General features: G+C 40.9%; 1 protein-coding gene across 1 annotated transcript in view; it reads left to right on the top strand.

Moving 5' to 3' along the window:
* TBC1D22A (TBC1 domain family member 22A) overlaps positions 1 to 20,091 on the top strand; it is a 210,441-nt gene that overhangs the window by 15,580 nt on the left and 174,770 nt on the right. The window lies entirely within an intron of this gene.

Below are 20,091 nucleotides of genomic sequence, written 5' to 3'. Positions count from 1 at the left end.
TTGTGTGGTAAATGAATGTACAATGTAGGTAGATTTACTGGTTTGGGTTGTTTTTTTTTTTGTTAATGGGGAAAGCTCTCCAGTACTAGCTCTTGTGAATAATAATTGCATGAATTTTGTGGCTCTAATCTAGATGTGTATCTAATAATCCTGATTATTTTAGTTGTGCTGTTCTTGTGCTATAGCTTCACTATGAAGGACCAGTGTCAGATTGCATTTTTCTATGTAGATATTGCAATAATTTTTTTCAAAGTCTGTTTTGTAGGAGTCTTTTTCTTAATAACATGAAGCTTTAATATTATAATAAGTAAATTCATCCCTTGGTTATTTGTTCCAAATGTGTATGAATATTTTTTTTAAGAAAAGTTGTGGGGGGATGGAACACAGATGACAGTGTGCAACAGTAAATAGTTATTGCTTGCCTGTTCATTTTAGAACTGGATCTTTCTTTTGATTGGTCAAACAGATTGCAAATTTCCGTCTTCTCCCCAAACAGGAGAACTAAATACTGTCTGTTATTTTTAAATAAGTGGGAAAATTGTCTCTGTTAATTAACTGGTTCTGTAAGTGGTATTTTGTATTTTCTCTATTTCTTTATAGAGAGATACCTTAGTTCCACTTGGAAAGCTTGTTAGAGACTGAATGACTTCAACTGTTTTTATTTTTACACTGATGATGCACAGAAATTGAATGTTGCAGGAGAGCTATGAAAAGCTGTAGTGCCATTTAAAATCTTCTGTCAGCATAGCTGTTCTCTGTTACTTAATTTCATAAATTACATCGTTGGCTTCACTTATTGCAATCCTTACTTAGAGGTTTTATTAACCTTCTTTTTGCCTTAGTTTTCCTAATCTTCTGTTCACTTGCTTTCTCCTGCCTTCTAACACCAACCTCATCTACTTCTGCTTCTCTGACTTTCTATGTGAAATAGCAGATGAGATACACTTTCCTGCTTTTTTCTAGCAAAGGTCCTGAAAAGGATCTTAACTTGTATTTGCAGCATTGGCTTGGACTTTACTTCCTATTTTCTGCATGCATTCAGAATAACTCTTTGTTTCATTGAGAAGATAAAGGACGGTGTTTGCTTAAAAAAAAAAGTAATGAAGTGTCTAAGAGAGTGCTATTCATTTTGGAGACCAGTTGCTGTGGTTGCCATAGTAATAACAAGCCCTCTATTAAAGCTATTTTCTGTATGTACTGCCTGTATTATAACATGCTGTTGGGGGAGCTGCAGTTCTGTGCATCTATGCTCTTGAAAGAATTTTCCAGCTTTGTATAGTTAAATTATCCAAGGAATTTATGTTACAGGAACACAAAACATGTAAATCTGGTTTATCCTATCTATCGTGGAGTTCTTCATGCAGGCTTCATGTAGCCATTTACAGTAATCGCATTGAAATAACAGCTGTATCAAAAATGAATAATGCATACAGAGAATCTTTGAAGTCCTTGAATATTTCTTGAATGACTTATTATTTATTTGTTAGTGATGGAATGATGAGCTTGTAGTTACAAGAAAAATACTTGTAGACTTGGTTGTTTCCCCACATGTGTTTTAGGTGTAATGGATAATAGCTCTAGTAATAGCTTATCGGGTTAGAAAGCTGGTAAATTAATGGCATGTTTTCTTTGTAGAATGCCCCATGAAGTATTTATTGAATATGATGAATCTGGAAATCTACTGCAGTAAAAGGATACTGTCCTAAGATTTCTTCTAGAATAGTTGCTTAAAAACAGTCTTCAGGAGAAATGTATATCTGAATATATTGTAGTAAACAAGATAAAACAAATTTTTCCAAAATTAAATGGATTGTATCAGTTGAAAGCATTTATATACCACATTATCCCTTCATAACAAGATATCCTAACCCAACAATGTTACTGCAAAAAATAAAATGCTGTCTTCTAAGTGGAAATGGCTAGTGCTAACAAATGGAGATATTTTTGGCCTAAAATCTATGGGAATTTCTAAATACTTTGATACTTACTGGTCACAGAATTATGTAAAATCATAGAACAACTGAAAGACTAGTAATTTGGGTTCAGAATATTGCTTCAGAAAGTATCCTTTCAATCTAGGACAGAGTTTGTAGACGAGGTTTTACAAATACTGGTTTTGGATCTGGCAAATTTCAGCTCTGAATCAGTATGTTAAACTTAATTCTGTGCACACATTTTTAACAAATGATCATGTCTGTGATATGAATGTTTTACAGTGGCTCATTTGCAAAATAATTGTTCTGCAATTTTAAGAAAACTTTAATTATATTGAAGCAAGGATATTTTTTTTCTGTAATATCTTGATTGAAAATATGTGTGGGATTTGTAGGTGTCATTAAAACTCCTTTGTAGAAATCCTGTGCTGGGGAGCATGTTCTACAGCTCACAACTAGGATGTCTAATTCCTTGGGAAAATCTACAAGGGGAAAGAGCTACTCTAATGACAATAAATTGATATTATGCTTTGACTAGGAAGAATGTAACATTTAAACCAATGACAAGTAGTTTAATCATTAAATTAGATATTAAATAGAGGGTAAGTTTCAAATGTAATTATGTGAAAGTACATTTCATTGGTACTCTCAAAAGTCTTGGTTGAGAATGAATTTCTTCTGATGCCTTTATTTAAAGTGTTGCAAACTATGGGCCAGACATTTATAGTTGAGTAAGTTTTCACAAGATAGTGATATCCAAGCTTGAAATCTTCACACCTGTACTTCTATACTGCTCATTCTGTGAAATAAAAGCCTAATAAACTCACTGTGTGGTTGGAGCAGTAGAAATATGGTAGCTTTAAGTTTGTTCTTTAGTTGCCCTAATTTCATTTTTTCCTGTTTGTCTTTATTAAAAACAAAATTGAGAATACTTTAATAGCCAAGGACTAATGTGGGAAAAAAGGCATGTTCATGACATTGCAAGTACAGAAATGCTGTGAATATTAAAAAAAAAAAAAAAAGTCCCCAGCACTTTAATGATGCAGGTCTTTTCTTCAGAACTAAGATGTTATCCCTTTTTCATTCACAACAACTGTGAAGCTCAGATGAGTGTTTCTTTGGAAGAAAAACCAAAAATTCAGCCTTTTTGGTGTAAAATATTAGCCATTCCTACTGGTGTGTAAACAGTTATAGAAATCAATGTAGAGGAAGTCAGTAGTTAGCAAAAATTCTGTTTTCTTCAATTTTAGTTGCAGTTGGGTAGGTGCTCTAGGAATGTTCCCCTCAGAGAAGTGTTATCAAGTAAATTGGATTTTGTACTCATCCTTTACCTTAATTATTAACAATAATGGATGAGTAACAGTGTATCAGAGATTAAGTATAACCTGCACGTACACTCTTCCTTTTGACCATTGTATGGTATTTCTGCATTTGGTGGTGTATAGAAAAAGCTTTTTGATGGCTCTTTTATATTCTACTGATCTTCCTTACTAAAGATGTCCTTGAATAAGAGTAGAGTGCTTAGATGTTAATGATAACAGAAAGGCCCTGGTTATACTTTTGTTTGTTGGAAATTGATCAGAGAAGGCTTGTACATTGCGTATTAACAGCAAGAAATGTATATTAGGCTTATAATAATACAGGGTATATAATTTCCCTTCTTTTGGATATTATACTAAACTTTATGCTAAAATGAAATAAACCCCTTCAAATTTCAAGGTCTAGAGTATTTTGGTATGCATACAGCTTCGGCTATATCATTGGACTTTCTGACTTTCAATTTACCTGCTTCATTTCAGGAAGTTATTTTTGGCATCTCTTTCCATTAGTTGGCATTCATCCTTTAATTTTGTGAATCCATTGGAATGGTCACACCTTTTTAGGGGGGAAAAGACAAAAAAAATTTCAGGTAAGGAAGTGAAAACTTCTGGTGGTTAACAGGTTGAAAGAGGTAACAAATTCCCCATATGGAAAGCCGACAGAAATTAGAAAAGTAGTGCTTCCTTTTCCAGCCTCTCTTCCTTCTCTCTGAAAGTGTAGCATGTGTGGATGTAGGTGAGAACTATCCAGTCACTTTGAAGCTGTGACATGGGTTCTGGGTTTGGAGCTTCTGTGGCTGTCAGGACCCACATGGGGCTGGTGGCAGCTTTCAAGGCTGGACACTCAGACGTGAACAGATAAATGCAGGGCACTCTTTGTTCTTGGATGCCAGGAAGGATTCAGTATCGGATGTTGTGTGAGCTGACGTCTTGCCCTTATTTTTATCATGTCAAGGCTGTTTATAAGAGCAGCGTATCATACCTGTTTTCTAATTATATTTTGTCAAGTATCTCATTGTCTTCGGTTTCTTGATAAGATGCTGTTTTCAAAGATTTAATCTAACTTTTTTTTCTTTGCATCGCATCTTTGTGGATTTATGTGCTCTTAAGTAAAGCTTCTGGCCGCTGTCACGCATTTCATATGTTTTTGTAGATCTTTTGTGTTCTCAATAAATTAAGTTTTAATGATTTATTCCCTTGAGCATGCTGTGTGTTACATATTGGCCCAGTAAGGAACTTTTTTTTTTTAAAAAAATCTTTTTATCATGAGTTATATGGAGAAAAATTCAGCCTTAAATGGATTTTCTGTTACAAGATACTGTGGAATATGAATGTACTTAGCACTTCTCAGTGGGGAAGTTAAATATTCAGTAGGAAAAATGGGAGGATAAGGGAAGAACCAGGTGTTTAAAAGAAAAGCCAATGAAAATTGGATAAAAAAAAAAAAGATACTGTAGCAACTTACAGACTAGAACTTGCACAGGCAGTAGAGGCAGGGACAGGTATCCTGGGAAAACATAGAAGTACACTGCCCAGTTCTGTAGGGATGGGGTCAGGAAGGCCAAGGTGCAGCTGGAGCTGAACTTGGCAAGGGAAGCAAAGAATAATAGTAAGGGTTTCTACAGATATATCAGCCAGAAAAGGAAGGTCAAAGAAAGCCTACCCCCCTGATGAATAAGACTGTCAAACTGGTAATAACAGAGGAGGAGAAGGCTGAGGTACTCAACAACTTTTTTGTCTCAGACTTCACTGGCAACCTCTCTCCCCACACCTCTCAATGGGATGGACTGCAAGACAGGGACTGTGTGAGCAAAGTCCCTCTCACTGTAAGAGAAGATCAGGTTCGTGACCATCCAAGGAACCTGAACAGACAGATCCTGACGAGATGCATCCCAGAGTCCTGAGAGAATTGGCTGATGTAGTTGTCAAACCACTCTCTCTGATATTTGAAAAGTCATGACAGTCAGGTGAAGTCCCTTGTAGCTGGTAAAAGGGAAACAATTGCACCCATTTTAAAAGAAGATAGAAAGGACGACCCTGGGAACTACTCCTCTGTCAGCCTCACCTCTGTGCCTGGGAAGATCATGGAACAGATCCTCCTAGAAGCTATGCTAAGGCACATGGAGGACAGGGAGGTGATTTGAGAGAGATAGCATGGCTTCACCAAGGGCAAGTTCTGCATGAGCAACATAGTGGCCTTCTATGATGGAGTGACTACATCAGTGGAGAAGAGCTACAAATGTCATCTATCTGGACTTCTGTAAGGCCTTTGACACAGACCCCCACAACATCCTTCTCTCTAGATTGGAAAGATATGGATTTGGTGGGTGGACTGTTTGGTGGATGAGGAATTGGTTGAATGGTCACATACAGAGGATAGTGGTTAACAGATAAATGTCCAGATGGAGGTCAGTTGTGAGTGATGTCCCTCAGGGGTCTGTACTGGGACCAGTACTGTTTAATATCTTCGTTGATGACATAGAGGGATCAAGGGCACTCTCAACAAGTTTGCAGATGACCCTAAGCTGAGTGGTGCAGTTGACGTGCCTGAGGGACAGGATGCCATCTGGAGGGACCTGGACAGTCTTGAAAAGTGGGACCGTGGGGTTCAACATGGCAAAGTGCAAGGTCCTGCTCATGGGTCTGGGCAACCTCCGGTATCACCACAGGCTGGAGAATACGTTCATTGAGAGCAGCCCTGTGGAGAAGGACTTGGGGGTACTGGTGGATGAAAAGCTGGATGTCAGCCAACAATGTGTGCTTGTAGCTCAAAGCCAACCATATCCTGGGCTACATCAAATGAAGGGTGGCCAGCAGGTCGAGGGAGGTGATTCTCCCCCACTACTTCACTCCTGTGAGGCCCCATCTGGAGTACTGTGTCCAATTCTCGGGTCCTCAGCACAGGAAAGACATGGACCTGTTAGCGACTCCAGAGGAGGATCATGGAAATGATCAGAGGGCTGGAACACCTCTCTTATGAAGGTAGGCTGAGAGAGTTGGGGTTGTTCAACCTTGAGAAGAATAGGTTCAGGGAAGACCTTATGGCAGCCTTCCAGTATGTTAGGGGGGCTTGTAAGAAAGATCGAGACAGACTTTTTAGTAGGGCCTGTAGTGATAGGTCTAGGGTAATGGTTTTAAACTGAAAGAGGGTAGATGTAGACTAGATATAAGGAAGACATTTTTTACAATGAGGGTGATGGGACACTGGAACAGGTTGCCCAGAGAGGTTATAGATGCCCTATCCCTGGAAACATTAAAGGTCAAGTTGGACAGGGCTCTGAACAACCTGATCTAGTTGAAGATGACCCTGCTTATTGCAAGGGCGTTGGACTAGATGACATTTAAAGGTGCCTTCTAACCCAAACTATTCTATGAACTTAGTATTTTAAATTTGAGATAAAAATTGTTGAGTGGTTTCATCCCACTCAGCTCTTTTTTTTTTTTTTTTTTTTTTTCTTGAATGCAAGTATTTCAATTATGTGTTATCATTTGATTTTATGAAGTGATCTGGTGGGTCACTTATAAGAATAAAGCCTGTCTTAAAACCAGTAAAATACACTTGCTGTAAAAGTTATACATGTATTTAAAATAAAATGTACATGCAACTCATAACTTTTGAAAGTATTATTAGAACATAGCTTCACTGACAGTCTGTTACATAGATCTAAAATGACACTCAATGTATATGCTTCAGTTTGTTCTTGTCTGTCTTGTCACCAGGAGTGTTTTTATTCTGTGTTATAGTAGTGTTAGACTAAGTCTTCTAGGAGTTACTTTTTTCCTGCTTTTATAATTGTTCTTGGGAGGGGCAGGATTCTTGGTTTTATTTTCTCATGTTTTAGTATTGAACCATCGGAGGAAAGAGTAATGTAAATTGATGCTTTAACAGTAGCGATGCATGAAGGTCAGACCATATGCTTTTGGGGTGATAATCATGAAAGCTTGCTACTGGACCTGATAAAAATTCTTGCATAGCCTATTTCAGTTGTAGTGTGTGCTGTTTGTCACTGGTGAAATGCTACTTGAGCTCACTGTAGTGAAGACTTAGGACCAGAATTTTATATGATTTTTAGTCTGGGATCCTGGAATTTGAGAACTGTGATACAGGACAGCAGTCAGTGTTGGTGCAGAAATGGAATTATCACATACCCAGGACTAATGGTTTGTGATGGAATTGACTTAACTCTCAGATGTGCAATCATCTGTCTAACAGTTTCTGTACTGAAAGCAATTACCGTACCACTTACGAAAGCAAAACCAGAAGACTTGAGAAGGTTCAGAGGAACGCTGTATGACATGACAATAGAGGAGGTTATTAAATACAATAGGAGGTTATTAAATACAATCCAAAAGGTAAAGTTCTGTGTCAAGGAGGGTAGAAGAGAATATAAATCCTGTCAGGCTAAATCTATGGAAACACTTCTGAAAGAGAGTCTGAGAAACAACTTGTAAGAAGTATAAAAACTAGCATTAAGTGCTTTTTCTCAAATATACTGGGATAAGGTACACTGCTAAAGATTTTGTACACCCAGCAGACAATCCAGAAAGAAAAAGAACACTCAGAGAGGATAAGGCTCTGGTAAAGGAACATAAATAATTATTTAATTTGTGTTCAGCATGGAAGAATGTAGGGATATATTCACTCCCAAATCCTATATTATGGAGCATTAGTGGATATGTTTCAAGTAAGTGTTACGTTGTAAAACAGAGATGTTTGGTCCTTGGTGTACGCTTTTACTTCCATGTCCAGTGCTGAGATTTTCTTCCAGAAGGAGCAGTTCTTTGAAACCCAGTCCCACAGGATAAGTATCTACGTTATTGTTTAGAATTACGTGACAGATCAAACTATCCCTAATTAAAGGAAATGTATGTTCATTGCAGAATAGCGTCAGGAATGAAAACTGATTTCTTGTGAAACTTACTGAAACAAAACATTATTCCTCTTTTCTTAATTGTCAGAGAGTGAGTTCATAGTTCAGTGGGTCCTAGAAGTAGTTGTTTATATTTAGCCTAGAAGCAGAGGTTTCATTTAAGAGTGCCATAATTTAAATTGTCAAAACTGTCTTTGGTCATGAAAATAGAAGGAAATCTCAGCTGCATCTCAGGATAGAAAGTTTTACTAGAATAAGCTATATTCTAATTTGCTTGCGTAGTTCCTGTTACTTTATGCCTTTTTTTTTTTTTCCCCCCCCTTCTCTTTACATGATTTTAGAGGTTGGTTGTGCATAGGTTCCCTTTCGGACTGAGTTAAGGGAGGAGGAAAAAACCAGGAAGGTGAAAGATTAGAGAGGGTTCAGTGAGATACGGAGTTGAGAATAAGCAATTGATGTCACTTGAAAGTAATAAAAGTAGTTCCTGAGTTGCAACTTATTTTATATTTTCTGCATATATTGTGCTTATTATGTAGCTTGTAAATGGTGTGTTTGTGTATAACAGTAGCTGAAGCTTGGAGTTTTAGCAAAATCATTGTGTAACAAATTAATAAACTGATGCACAAGATCTGTTTCCCTTCAGCCAGACAACCAGTGACATAGATCAGATTTGGTAAAGTTCGTAAATACTGCCCAAGGACTAGTGGAGCAGTATGATGCAGTTGAAGATCACTTACTTTTGAAGACTTGGGGCCTTTGTAGTTTATGTTAATGTTATTAAACCAACACTGGAGTTTATAATCCTGTTCTGGGGTACAGAAGCAACACATATATAATTTGTAGATGTGTTAAGGCAGATATTTTTTTTTACGTTTATCTTTTGGGTTTTTTTATTCATTAACTATACAAAATGCAATTTTTCTAGTGTTGTTCATATATGCTTACTTTCCTTTTACTTTTTCTGCCTTTTTGTCTTTTGGAAGAATATAACCAGTGATACTATTACCTACGATTGAGTGCTTGGTAGCTTGAGGATTTACTTGACACAGAATCATGGGTGGAATTGAAACTTGTTGCAGATGTGTTAGGGCTGCAGGCAAATATCTAAACTGCTGATTGCCCTACTTGGAGTCTGAACTAACTCCCAAGGGTGTGGAGAACTACTGGAGATGACATGAAAAATTGCTGAACATAACAAACAGCAGTGTGAGAAGCTGACAGAAGTTATAGATAGCACCCTATGGGATGCCTGGTTTTCGCAAGTAGTAAAGGAAGTGAGAAATGTCCAAACAGTGCTGTTGAGCAGAGGGGAGCACTGGGGCCACTTTGGAAGGTGCAGTGTGACAAGACCAGCAGTGCCTAGGTAATCATTTCGGAAATACCAAATTTGCATATAGCTGTAATGAAACTGGGACCACTAAGGGGAGAAGTAATTAAGAGTGGTTTGTTAATTTGGGACAGAGAAAAGGAGGTAGTAGGGTGGTGGAAAAAGATCAAGTAATAGAAAAAAGAGTAAGGTATGTGACCAGGTGCTGTTCAGGGGTACCTCTTGGGCAGCTTGTGATTGATTTATTGGGCAGATGGAGTCTGACAATAAACTAGACCTGTTAAGACCATAAAAAACCAGTCAAACTTGCTGCAGCTGCCAGGAGGACTTAGGGGAGGAGGGCTTCCTTGGCTGGTAAAGGGACACCTGGGTGGGTGGAACATAAATCATGTTATCACTGTGCTTCTTCCATGACTGTTGGGGAGCCACTACTCCATGACAAGATGGATATTGAAATATCTGATTTATGGTGCCTCTGGTCATTCACTGCCAATACTATTAGAACGGGTGGTGGTTGTTGCTTTTGACAGTTACTGAGAACTTGTAATATTTGAATTGTATCTTGTCTGCTTTTGTAGATTAGAAAATTGGAATTGCATGTGAATGAGATTAATGGATCCATTTTCTGCTTGCTTCAGTGAAAATTGCTAAAGTTGCTATGACCTAAAACTGTAGCATATGAATTTACAAATTTGTCTTTTAATTGCAACGCTGTTCTTTATCTCAGACATCTATTACGAAGCTGGCTATTTCTGTTCTTTGGAATGCAATGATTTTGTTTTAACTTGAACTTCTTGGATAAACGTCTGTTTAAGGCCAAATATCAGGATCTTCTAAAGGTGATCACTTAATACCGCTATAACATAATGTTTATGTTTGGGAATTTGTGTCCTTCATTCTGTTGATCACAATCTCCCTTCTACCCATCCTTAAAAACTGCTTCCTAAAGGCTATCACCATAAAGAACCAATCCCCAAGAGCCAAAAAGCCCATTCTGAGTAATGTACTCAGACTTTTGTTTTGTTTTGAAGTAACAGATTGTTTTTCACCTTTTTCCAAAGTAAAAAAAAACCCAAAACCAACACACCTATTTCTTGGTTTTTACTTCAGTAGTGTCCCTCTGCTCTCCTTTGATACTCTCCTTAATGAAGCCCATTCCTGTCCAGCTGTGTTCTGTACTCCAGCCTTGCTGTGTGTCATGGCAGAGCTGTTTGCATGGGTTTTTTTTGTCATGCATATTCCCGGGTTGTCTTCAGAATCCATTAGTGCCTTTTTCCATTGTTTGTGTCATCCCATGGCTCTTTGACTTTAGAACTGCATTTTGTTTTCTGTCCTCAGTGTATCAGCAGTCAAATGTCTCTGCTGTTGTAAATGCATCTCTGTGCCCAAGCCTAGCTTTTTATTGTGAGTGGACAATCCTGGGTGCCATTTCCTGTTTAGTATCAGTGAAATTCAGGAGTCACTTATTTAATGTCAGAGAATTTCAGTTGCTTATTATATTTCTTTCCCATTGAATTCCTCATGTTTGCTGTGGCAGCATACTCATGATGAATTATTTTTGTTGTGCCAGCCTGTGGTATGTAGTTCAATTTAAACTTCACTCTCTTAATCAGTGTTTATAGTCTGCACAAGTTATGCTTTCACTGTTTCTTTGAGACTTCTGCTTACAGTGAACTTCAGTAGTATCATATATTCTCATGTCACTGATACTTTGGTCATCCTGCATTCTGCCAGTGCTTATCAACTCCTTGAGACAAAGAATAAGGGAGGAATTTATTGGGATACCACCAAATAATACCTTGGAGTTATGTATTTAAGCATGCTTATGTGCTTCCTCCATCCATCCGTATTTAGTGTGCAGAAGTACCGTGAGCGTCTTGATGTTTTTTGAAAGCATATGCTGCTGCTGCTTACATTTTGCTTACTCTGATATATTACAACTGCTTTTCCTGATATTGATATACTGTATAACCTGTAATTTTTTTCCTTTCTAATGCACATACCTATAAACTTATAAAAGTCGTATTTAAATTCATTGTCACAGTTTGGTCTAAGTAAGAAAGTAAGAGAGCATCAATCTCTGGGATTATTTTGAGATAAAGAACAAAAACCAGGTTTCTTTCAAAATATTTAAAGTAATTACTTAAGATTTTATTTTTTTAAGCTACAGTTCTGTTTTAAAGATGGTACTACTTTTCACTTAATAATACAAGGTTTTCTTAACTATACAGTGAATTCTATTGGCCATCAGTGAAGAGAGGTGTGGAATTTCACTTGATGATTTGAGGAGAGATAAAGCTGAAATATATAGGGATGAGCGCCACAAAGGAGGAAAATAAAAAGGAAGTCTGGAGAAGAGGGTGAAATGGATAAATGGGACTTAGGAGTAATCTGTAAGTAGGAAGTAGAGGCTAGGACATTACTGTTAGAAGGGACAAAGGCTTTCTTTTGCTTTTGTAGTCATGCTACTGTCAAGGGACCTTGGTAAAACTGAACACTGTAATTGTTACTACTATTTTGTATGTACCTCAATAGGTGCTTCTTGTGAGGTACCACTGTGCTTGAAGTAAAAATTTCACTGCCTTGCCATATCTAGATCTTCTCTGAACCTGAAATGGCTCTCGGTCTGCCAGATTAGATTTCCCTGACTGAGGATCCCTTGAGTGATTTGGTTTGAAATTGGGACCGATAAAATGAGTTTAAACTTGTTTCTGCCTGATAGTATATATTTTTATTTCTGGATTAAAGAGCAGGCAATAATCTGCCTATGCCAATTAATAAAGAGAGAGGGGACTAACTGGCAGTAGAATTTTTGTGCAAAGCATACTTTGCTGTACTGTAAACGATCAGCATGTTGGGTAGGGATGGACTGTAAATAAGAAAATAAAGTGTAATCAGTTACAGTGAGCATAGTTATGTTACTACACAGTAATACATATTTAAATATAATTGGTACATTTGACCTCCATGTCAGTGTACTTTGACTTGTCCTGGTTCAGCTAGGATAGGGTTAAGTTTCCCCAGCAAGGGGAAGGGATCTCCAGGCAGGTTCTTCATACCATGCTGAGGTCCACTGCGGCAGCGCAGGAAGCTTTCCTGTGTGGCTTTGGTCCAGGGAAGCACGCGTGGTGGGCTGGCTGTGTTCACTGTGGTAATTCTCTGTATATCTTTTGTCTTGTTTACTGTTATTACTGTTTATTGTTGTTATTATTGCTGTTGTTGTTGTTCAGATTGTTATTTATTACACTGTTGTATTAAATTTGTCCTTATTTCAACCCCAGGGTTTCTGCCTCACTTTCGGGTCTGAGGGTGAGGGAAGGGCAACGGCAACGTGGTCTCTGGTCCTCTCAGGGCCTAAACTACCACAGCCTTTTTGGTGCCCGACGTGTGGCCCGATTGGGTTGAAATAAGGTTCAAAAAGGGACAGACCCTGACCAGAGTGTGTTGGAGCAATCTGTTGGGTGCGATTTTTTTTTTTTTTTTTTTTTTTCTGTTTTTCTTATCAAACAATACAATGTTTGCAATGCTGGCCCACTTACTTGCGTGGTGGGGCTGGATTGTTCCTTATATCCTCTGTGTGTTTCCAGTGCTGGTGTTTGTTGTCGGTGGAAAATGTGTAAAGGGGCTTGTCTTGTTGCACTGGCTACTGACTGCTTATAACGTGTTCGTATCGCTGTTTGTGGGGGTGGGCCGGTACCTGTTTGCTGCTTCGGCTTTTGTTAGGGGTCTCACCCCCTCTATGGGTGAGACAGAGGAAGAGATCCTCTCGGTTTTTGATCCTTGGAGTGTCCAGGCAAGTGTGATTGTGGCACAATGCTTTCTGAATGCCTGCCTGATTTTGGATTTGGCCGGGTGGTACTCCTCTAACAATAGCAGTGCTCGGAAACCTGCCCCAAGGTCAGATAATAGTGAGTGGCAAGGTATATGGGAAAGGATGGGCAAAGGCCTGGATCAGTGGTTGCCTCCAATGGTTTGGAATTTCACTCCTGAACAAATGCAGAGCCCTGATAAACTGGTGGATTGCTTAGAAAGGGTGTGTTGCCAATTTGACAAAAACCAGGAGACAACTTGCTGCAATGTGTTGGGGACTTGCCCATGCCTACCGTGTCCTTTTTAATACCACTCACTGCTCTCAAGGGAGAGAAAGGGCTGCAGGGTCTGAAAGTGAACTTACTAGTACAGCAGCTGAGCTGGGGGGACAGCCAGTGCTGGTATCAGTTGCCCCGATAAAGAAAACCAAATACACCAGAAAGTCAGCTCGCAAAGTGGGGGAGGGGGATGATCCAGGCCCAGCACGGGAACAGGAGGAAGGGCCAGTGGTGATCGTCCAATCTTTGTCCCCAACTGAGCTGTGAGATATGTGGAGAGATTTCGTCCGCCTGGGAGGCGAGCAGATTTGCACCTGGCTGTTCTGATGCTGGGACAATGGAGCCAGTGCTTTTGAGATGGAGGGGAGAGAGGCCAAGCAGCTGGGATCTTTGGCCAAGGAGACTGGCATTGACAGGGCAGTAGGGAAACAGACTCAAACCCTCAGCCTGTGGAGGTGACTCCTGCTCAGTGTAATGGAGAGGTATCCCTATGAGGATGATATCCTATGTCAGCTAGGCAAATGGACCAGCATTGAGAAAGGCATTCAGAATCTCAGGGAACTGGCTGTGTTTGATATTATCTATGGTGATCTGAATGATGAGCAGACACCCATGGACCCAGATCAGGCCCCTTGCACACACCTGATTGGTGAAAGTTCCTGAAAAATGCACCAGAAGCACACTCGAAAGCATTGGCAATAGTGTCCTGGTGCGAGACACCCAGACTCTAACAGTGGATGGAGTGGTTGGCAAGCTCCGACAATATGAGGGAAATCTCCCTTCATCTCAACATTCCTGTGTTTCAGCTGTAAATGAACTGTCTCAGAGGGTCCAGAAAGTGAATGAGGAAGTGTCCTACATTCCACATGCAAGGGCCAATATCTCAGCCATTAGAAGTAAACGTTTCGCCACCCAAGAGAAAGGCAATAGAAGGTACACACCACGAGACACCCTGTGGTTTTTCCTCCGTGACCATGGAGAAAACGTGAGGAGGTGGGATGGACAGCCCACTGCTGCCCTAGCTGCACGAGTAGAGCAGCTGAAAGGGAAGACCATCACAAAAGGGGAGTCCTCCAAGAAGAGCGCAGCTCCAGTGTCCAGTCAGAAATCCCCCAGGCAGAATAGAATGGTGAACGTTATGTCTGACCCTCTTGAGGGGACCAGTAAATCATTCTTGCAAGAAGTGAGTGATGATGAGCAGGATTAGAGGGGTCCTGCCTCCAGCCAGGTGGAGGAAAGGGATAATCGGATTTACTGGACAGTGTGGATCCAATGGTCTGGCATGTCAGACACACAAGAGTATAAGGCTTTGGTGGACATTGGTGCACAATGCACCCTGATGCCATTGAGCTGCAGTGGGGTTGAATCCATCTGCATCTCTGGAGTGACAGGGTGATCCCAACAGCTGACCCTATTGGAAGCTGAAGTGAGCCTGACTGGGAAGGACTGGCATAAGCACCCCACTGTGACTGGCCCAGATGCCCCGTGCATCCTGGGCATAGACTATCTCAGGAGAGGGTACTTCAGAGACCCAAAAGGGTACCGGTGGGCTTTTGGTGTAGCTGACCCAGAGGAGGTTGAACAGTTGTCCACTTTACCCGGCCTCTCAGAGGATCCCTCAGTGGTGGGGCGGCTTAAGGTTGAGGAGCAGCGAGTGCCGATTGCTACCAGGACGGTGCATCGGCGGCAGTACCGCACCAACCGAGATACCCTCGTCCCCATCCATCAGCTGATCCGTCAACTAGAAAGCCAGAAGGTGATCAGCAAAACTCACTCCCCCTTCAACAGTCCTATATGGCCAGTGAGAAAGCCTAATGGTGAATGGAGGCTAACTGTGGACTACTGTGGCCTGAATGAAGTTACGCCAGCAATGAGTGCTGCAGTACCGGACATGCTCGAGCTCCAGTATGAACTGGAGTCGAAGGCAGCCAAGTGGTACGCCACGATTGACATTGCTAACGCATTCTTCTCCATTCCGATAGCGCCAGAGTGCAGGCCACAGTTTGCATTCACTTGGAGAGGCATCCAGTACACCTGGAATCGATTGCCCCAGCTCCACCATTTGCCATGGACTGGTCCATACTGCACTAGAGAAAGGTGGGGCTCCAGAACACCTGCAGTACATTGATGACATCATTGTATGGGGGGACACAGCCGAGGAGGTCTTTGAAACAAGGAAAGAAGATAATTGAAATCCTCCTGAAGGCCGGCTTTGCCATTAAGCAAAAGAAAGTTAAGGGGCCTGCAAGGGAAATTCAGTTCCTAGGGATAAAATGGCAAGATGGGTGTCACCACATCCCAATAGAGGTGATAAACAAGATAACAGCCATGGCCCCACCAACCTCTAAAAAGGAGACTGAGTCTTTCCTGGGCGCTGTGGGGTTCTGGAGGATGCACATCCCGAACTGCAGCCTGATTGTGAGCTCTCTCTACCACGTAACCTGTAAGAAGAACCAATTTTGAATGGGGCCCTGAGCAACAACAATACTTTTAACAGATTAAGCAGGAGATTACCCAGGCAGTAGCCCTCCGGCCAGTCCGGGAAGGGCAGGAGGTTAAGAACATGCTCTTCACCGCAGCTGGGGAAAGTGGCTCTACCTGGAGCCTCTGGCAGAGAGCACCTGGGGAAACCTGAGGCTGACCTCTAGGCTTTTGGAGCCAGGGATACAAAGGCTCTGAAGCTAATTATACCCCAACTGAGGAGGAGATACTGGCAGCGCACGAAGGAGTTCGGGCTGCCTCACAAGTGGTCAGCACTGAAACACAGCTCCTTCTGGCACCCTGACTGCCGGTGCTGGGGTGAATGTTCAAAGGAAAGGCCTCCTCCACGCATCGTGTAACTGATGCCACGTGGAGTAAATGGGTTGCGTTGATAACACAACAGGCTCGAATAGGGAACCCCAGCTGCCCAGGGATATTAGAGGTGATCACGAACTGGCTGGAGAGCAAAGATTCCGGGATGTCACCAGAACAGGAGGTGACACGTGCTAAGGAGGCCCCACCATATAACGAGCTGCCGGATGAGAAGTGATATGCCTTGTTCACTGTTGGGTCTTGTTGCATTCTGGGAAAACATCGACGATGGAAGGCTGCTGCATGGCGTCCCACATGATGGGTCACTGAACCTGCTGAGGGACATGGTGAATTGAGCCAGTTTGCAGAGGTGAAAGCTGCCCAGCTTGCTTTGGACATTGCTGAGTGGGAAAAGTGGCTGAGGCTCTACCTCTACACCAACTCGTGGGCAGTGGAAATGGTTGCAGCACTGTGGAAATGGTTGCAGCACTGGAAGCAGAACAACTGGCAATGTAAGGCTAAAACTGTCTGGGCTGCTGAGGTGTGGCAGGATATTGCAGCTGTGTGGAAAACTTCGTTGTGAAGGTGAGCCATGTGGATGCCCATGTACCTAAGAGTCGGGCCACTGATGAACATCGACACAACCAGCAGGCAGACCAAGCTGCTAAGATTAGAGTGGCTCAGGTGGACTTGGACTGTCAGCGCAAAGATGAACTGTTCGTAACTCGGTGGGCCCACGAGACCTCGGGCCACCAAGGTAGAGATGCAACATACAGGTGGGCTCAAGATCAAGGGGTGGACCTCACCATTGACACCATTGCAGAGATCATCCACGGATGTGAGACGTGTGCTGCAATCAAACAGGCCAAGCGGGTGAAGCCCCAGCGGAATGGAGAGCAGTGGATGAAATATAGATATGGAGAGGCCTGGCAGATCAACTACATCACACTGCCACAGACCCGCCATAGGAAGCTCCACATGCGCTCCCAATGGTGGAAGTAACCACTGGATGGCTGGAAGCTTACCCAGCGCCCAACACCACCGCCTGGAACACCATCCTGGGCCTTGAGACCCAAATCCTGTGGCAACATGGCACCCCAGAGAGAATTGAGTCAGACAACGGGACCCACTTCCAAAACAACCTCATAAATGCCTGGGCAGAAGAACACGGCATCAAGTGGGTCTACCATATCCCCTACCACGCACCTGCCTCTGGGAAGATCGACTGCTACAATGGACTGTTCAAAACCACATTGAAAGCACTGGGAGGTGGCACCTTCAAAGACTGGGACAAGCATCTAGCAAAGGCCACCTGGCTAGTCAACACAAGAAGATCTGCCAGTTGAGCTGACCCGGCTCAGTCGAGACCTCCACGTGCTGTAGATGGGGATAAAGTCCCTGCAGTGCGCATGAGGAATATGTTGGGAGAAACGGTCTGGTTTAGTCCTGTGCCAGGCAAAGGTAAAGGCAAACCCATCCACGGGATTGCTTTTGCTCAAGGATCTGGGTGTATCTGGTGGGTGATACTGGACAATGGAGAGGTCCGATGCATACCACAAGGAGACTTGATTCTGGGTGAGAACGTGTCGAAGTACGGGAGCTGTTTCCTTTGTGGCTTTGGTCCAGGGAAGCATGCACGGTAGTCTTGATGTCCATTGTGGTATTTCTCTGTACATCTTTTGTCTTGTTTACTGTTATTACTGTTTATTGTTGTTGTTATTGCTATTGTTGTTCAGATTGTTATTTATTACACTGTTGTATTAAATTTCTCCGTATTTCAACCCTGGGGTTTGTGCCTCACTTTCAGTCTGTCCGGTCTGAGGGTGGGAGAGGGACAGCAGCAATATGGTCTCCGGTCCTCTCAGGGCCTAAACCACCACATGACTCTTTCAAACATGACTCATTTTGAAATACAGAAAAGAAAAGCTTCTACTAATGAAACATTTTTGCCAAATACAATAGTATTCTAAAGCTTATAGATGAAAGAAAGTTTTATTGATGTTATCAGAAAGTCATCCTTTTTCCTTAGGCTGGATTCAAGACGTGATAGACTCATTCACTTTGATATGATGTGCTTTTAATGTCTTGTTTCTTAATATCTGTTATTTTTCTCTGCTTTTCTGAGTTTCTGCTTTGTTTTGATCCTAATGCAGCATCTGGTCACTGTTTTGGTTGGATTTTGGTGACATAGCCTTATTGGTGACATAGCCTATATGTTCCAAGTGAGACCTCTATGCAGCAGCTTGTGTCTTGTCTGAGCCTGCTGGTCAAAGTGAGAGGGGAAAATATAACTTGTTTAATTTGTATATCCAGTACTGTAAAGTTTTCCTTACTTAAACAATTGTTGGTAAGCCCATGTCTGTTTGGAATAGTCATGATTGGTTTGAAGTGGTGACCATAAACCCCCTCATCTAGCTGTGCCCATAAGAGTCTTTAATTTCTGCCTCCTGCCAATTTTCTTCTCTATTTTCTGTAAGAAAAAGAAATGGAAGTATGAATTCATCCAGATGGATTTTTTTGGCCACAATTTATTTAACTTCATATTAATGCTGTAATCTTGTTTTAAGACAAAATAGATTTTGCTAATATATTTTTTTGCTAGCTTGTATCTAAATTAAAACCAGGGTATATTAATGAGCAAGTAACTTCATACCGGAAAATTCAGGTTACTAGAGCTTTTTGTTTGCTTCAGTTGATGCTGCTTTGAGAAACTTTAATTGCTAATAAAGAATTCTTTTTTTTTTCCCATTAACTATTTAGCATTGGTACACTTTTTCAATCAGATTTTTTTTTTTTGGATTATATATTTTTTTTAGGTACTTACTGTATTGGTTTCAATGGACTATGTTTTCATTCCTGGTTAAAAAGTTATTAATGTGTCTAGAAATATTTTTTTTCTACAATAACATGCCATACCTAACATGATAATGTGCATTTCTTGGCATTATAAATGCACAGAGTAGTAGGAGGGTGTGGGTGGGAGAAGGAAGATAGATGTTGCTAATTGGAGTCCTTGTCGTAACAAAAAATAAGGAGAAGATATGTCTAAAAATGACCAAAGACAGTCAGTTGTGATATCCACTCAGAAAGTTCTTAGTCTGATTACTGTCTTTTATGCTTCATTTTCTTGGGGTGGGTAGATAGAATGTTTTTAAAGGGTTTGTTGAAGTGTAGAATTTGGAAAATATATGCACATGATAGAGCCTAGATTTGCTGGAATATACATAGTCAACTCATAATTATTGGAAAAAGTATATGCAAAGTAAAATGTAGAATTTTGTTCTTCCGTATTATTTAGCAGGTTGATAATTTGAATTTGTGCATTTTTAACCCGTTTTTTCTACTCAGTAAGAGGAGAAAGAGCTACAAGTACATATAAAAATACTGTTTCTTATGGACGCTATTAAGCATCTTTTGTCTTAACATTTTCCATGACACTTCTATAATGCTTTTCACGTGATCACACATTTTTTGTAAAAATTGTTTAAGTCCCACAGATTTGTTCAGCTAGGTATGGTATCTGACAAGCAGCTTTCAAGAGAAAGGAGTACAACATGAAGAATGAGAATATGGTGTGGGATTAAATTCCAGCATTCAGACATAAAATATCATTCTGTAACTGCAAATCTTATTTTTAATTAGGATCTGTGTAAGCATATTATACAATAAGACTGAGTATCTCTTGCATGTTAATGTAAGGCATGTATACTAAAAAGTAACACTGAGAAATACTCCAGAAAGTTACCTTATCACACTCAG

This window comes from Athene cunicularia, assembly GCF_003259725.1.
Source record: "Athene cunicularia isolate RWA chromosome 1 unlocalized genomic scaffold, athCun1 chr1_part2, whole genome shotgun sequence".
In the NCBI taxonomy this organism is placed as follows: domain Eukaryota; kingdom Metazoa; phylum Chordata; class Aves; order Strigiformes; family Strigidae; genus Athene; species Athene cunicularia.
This window is presented reverse-complemented; position numbering and strand designations above follow the sequence as displayed.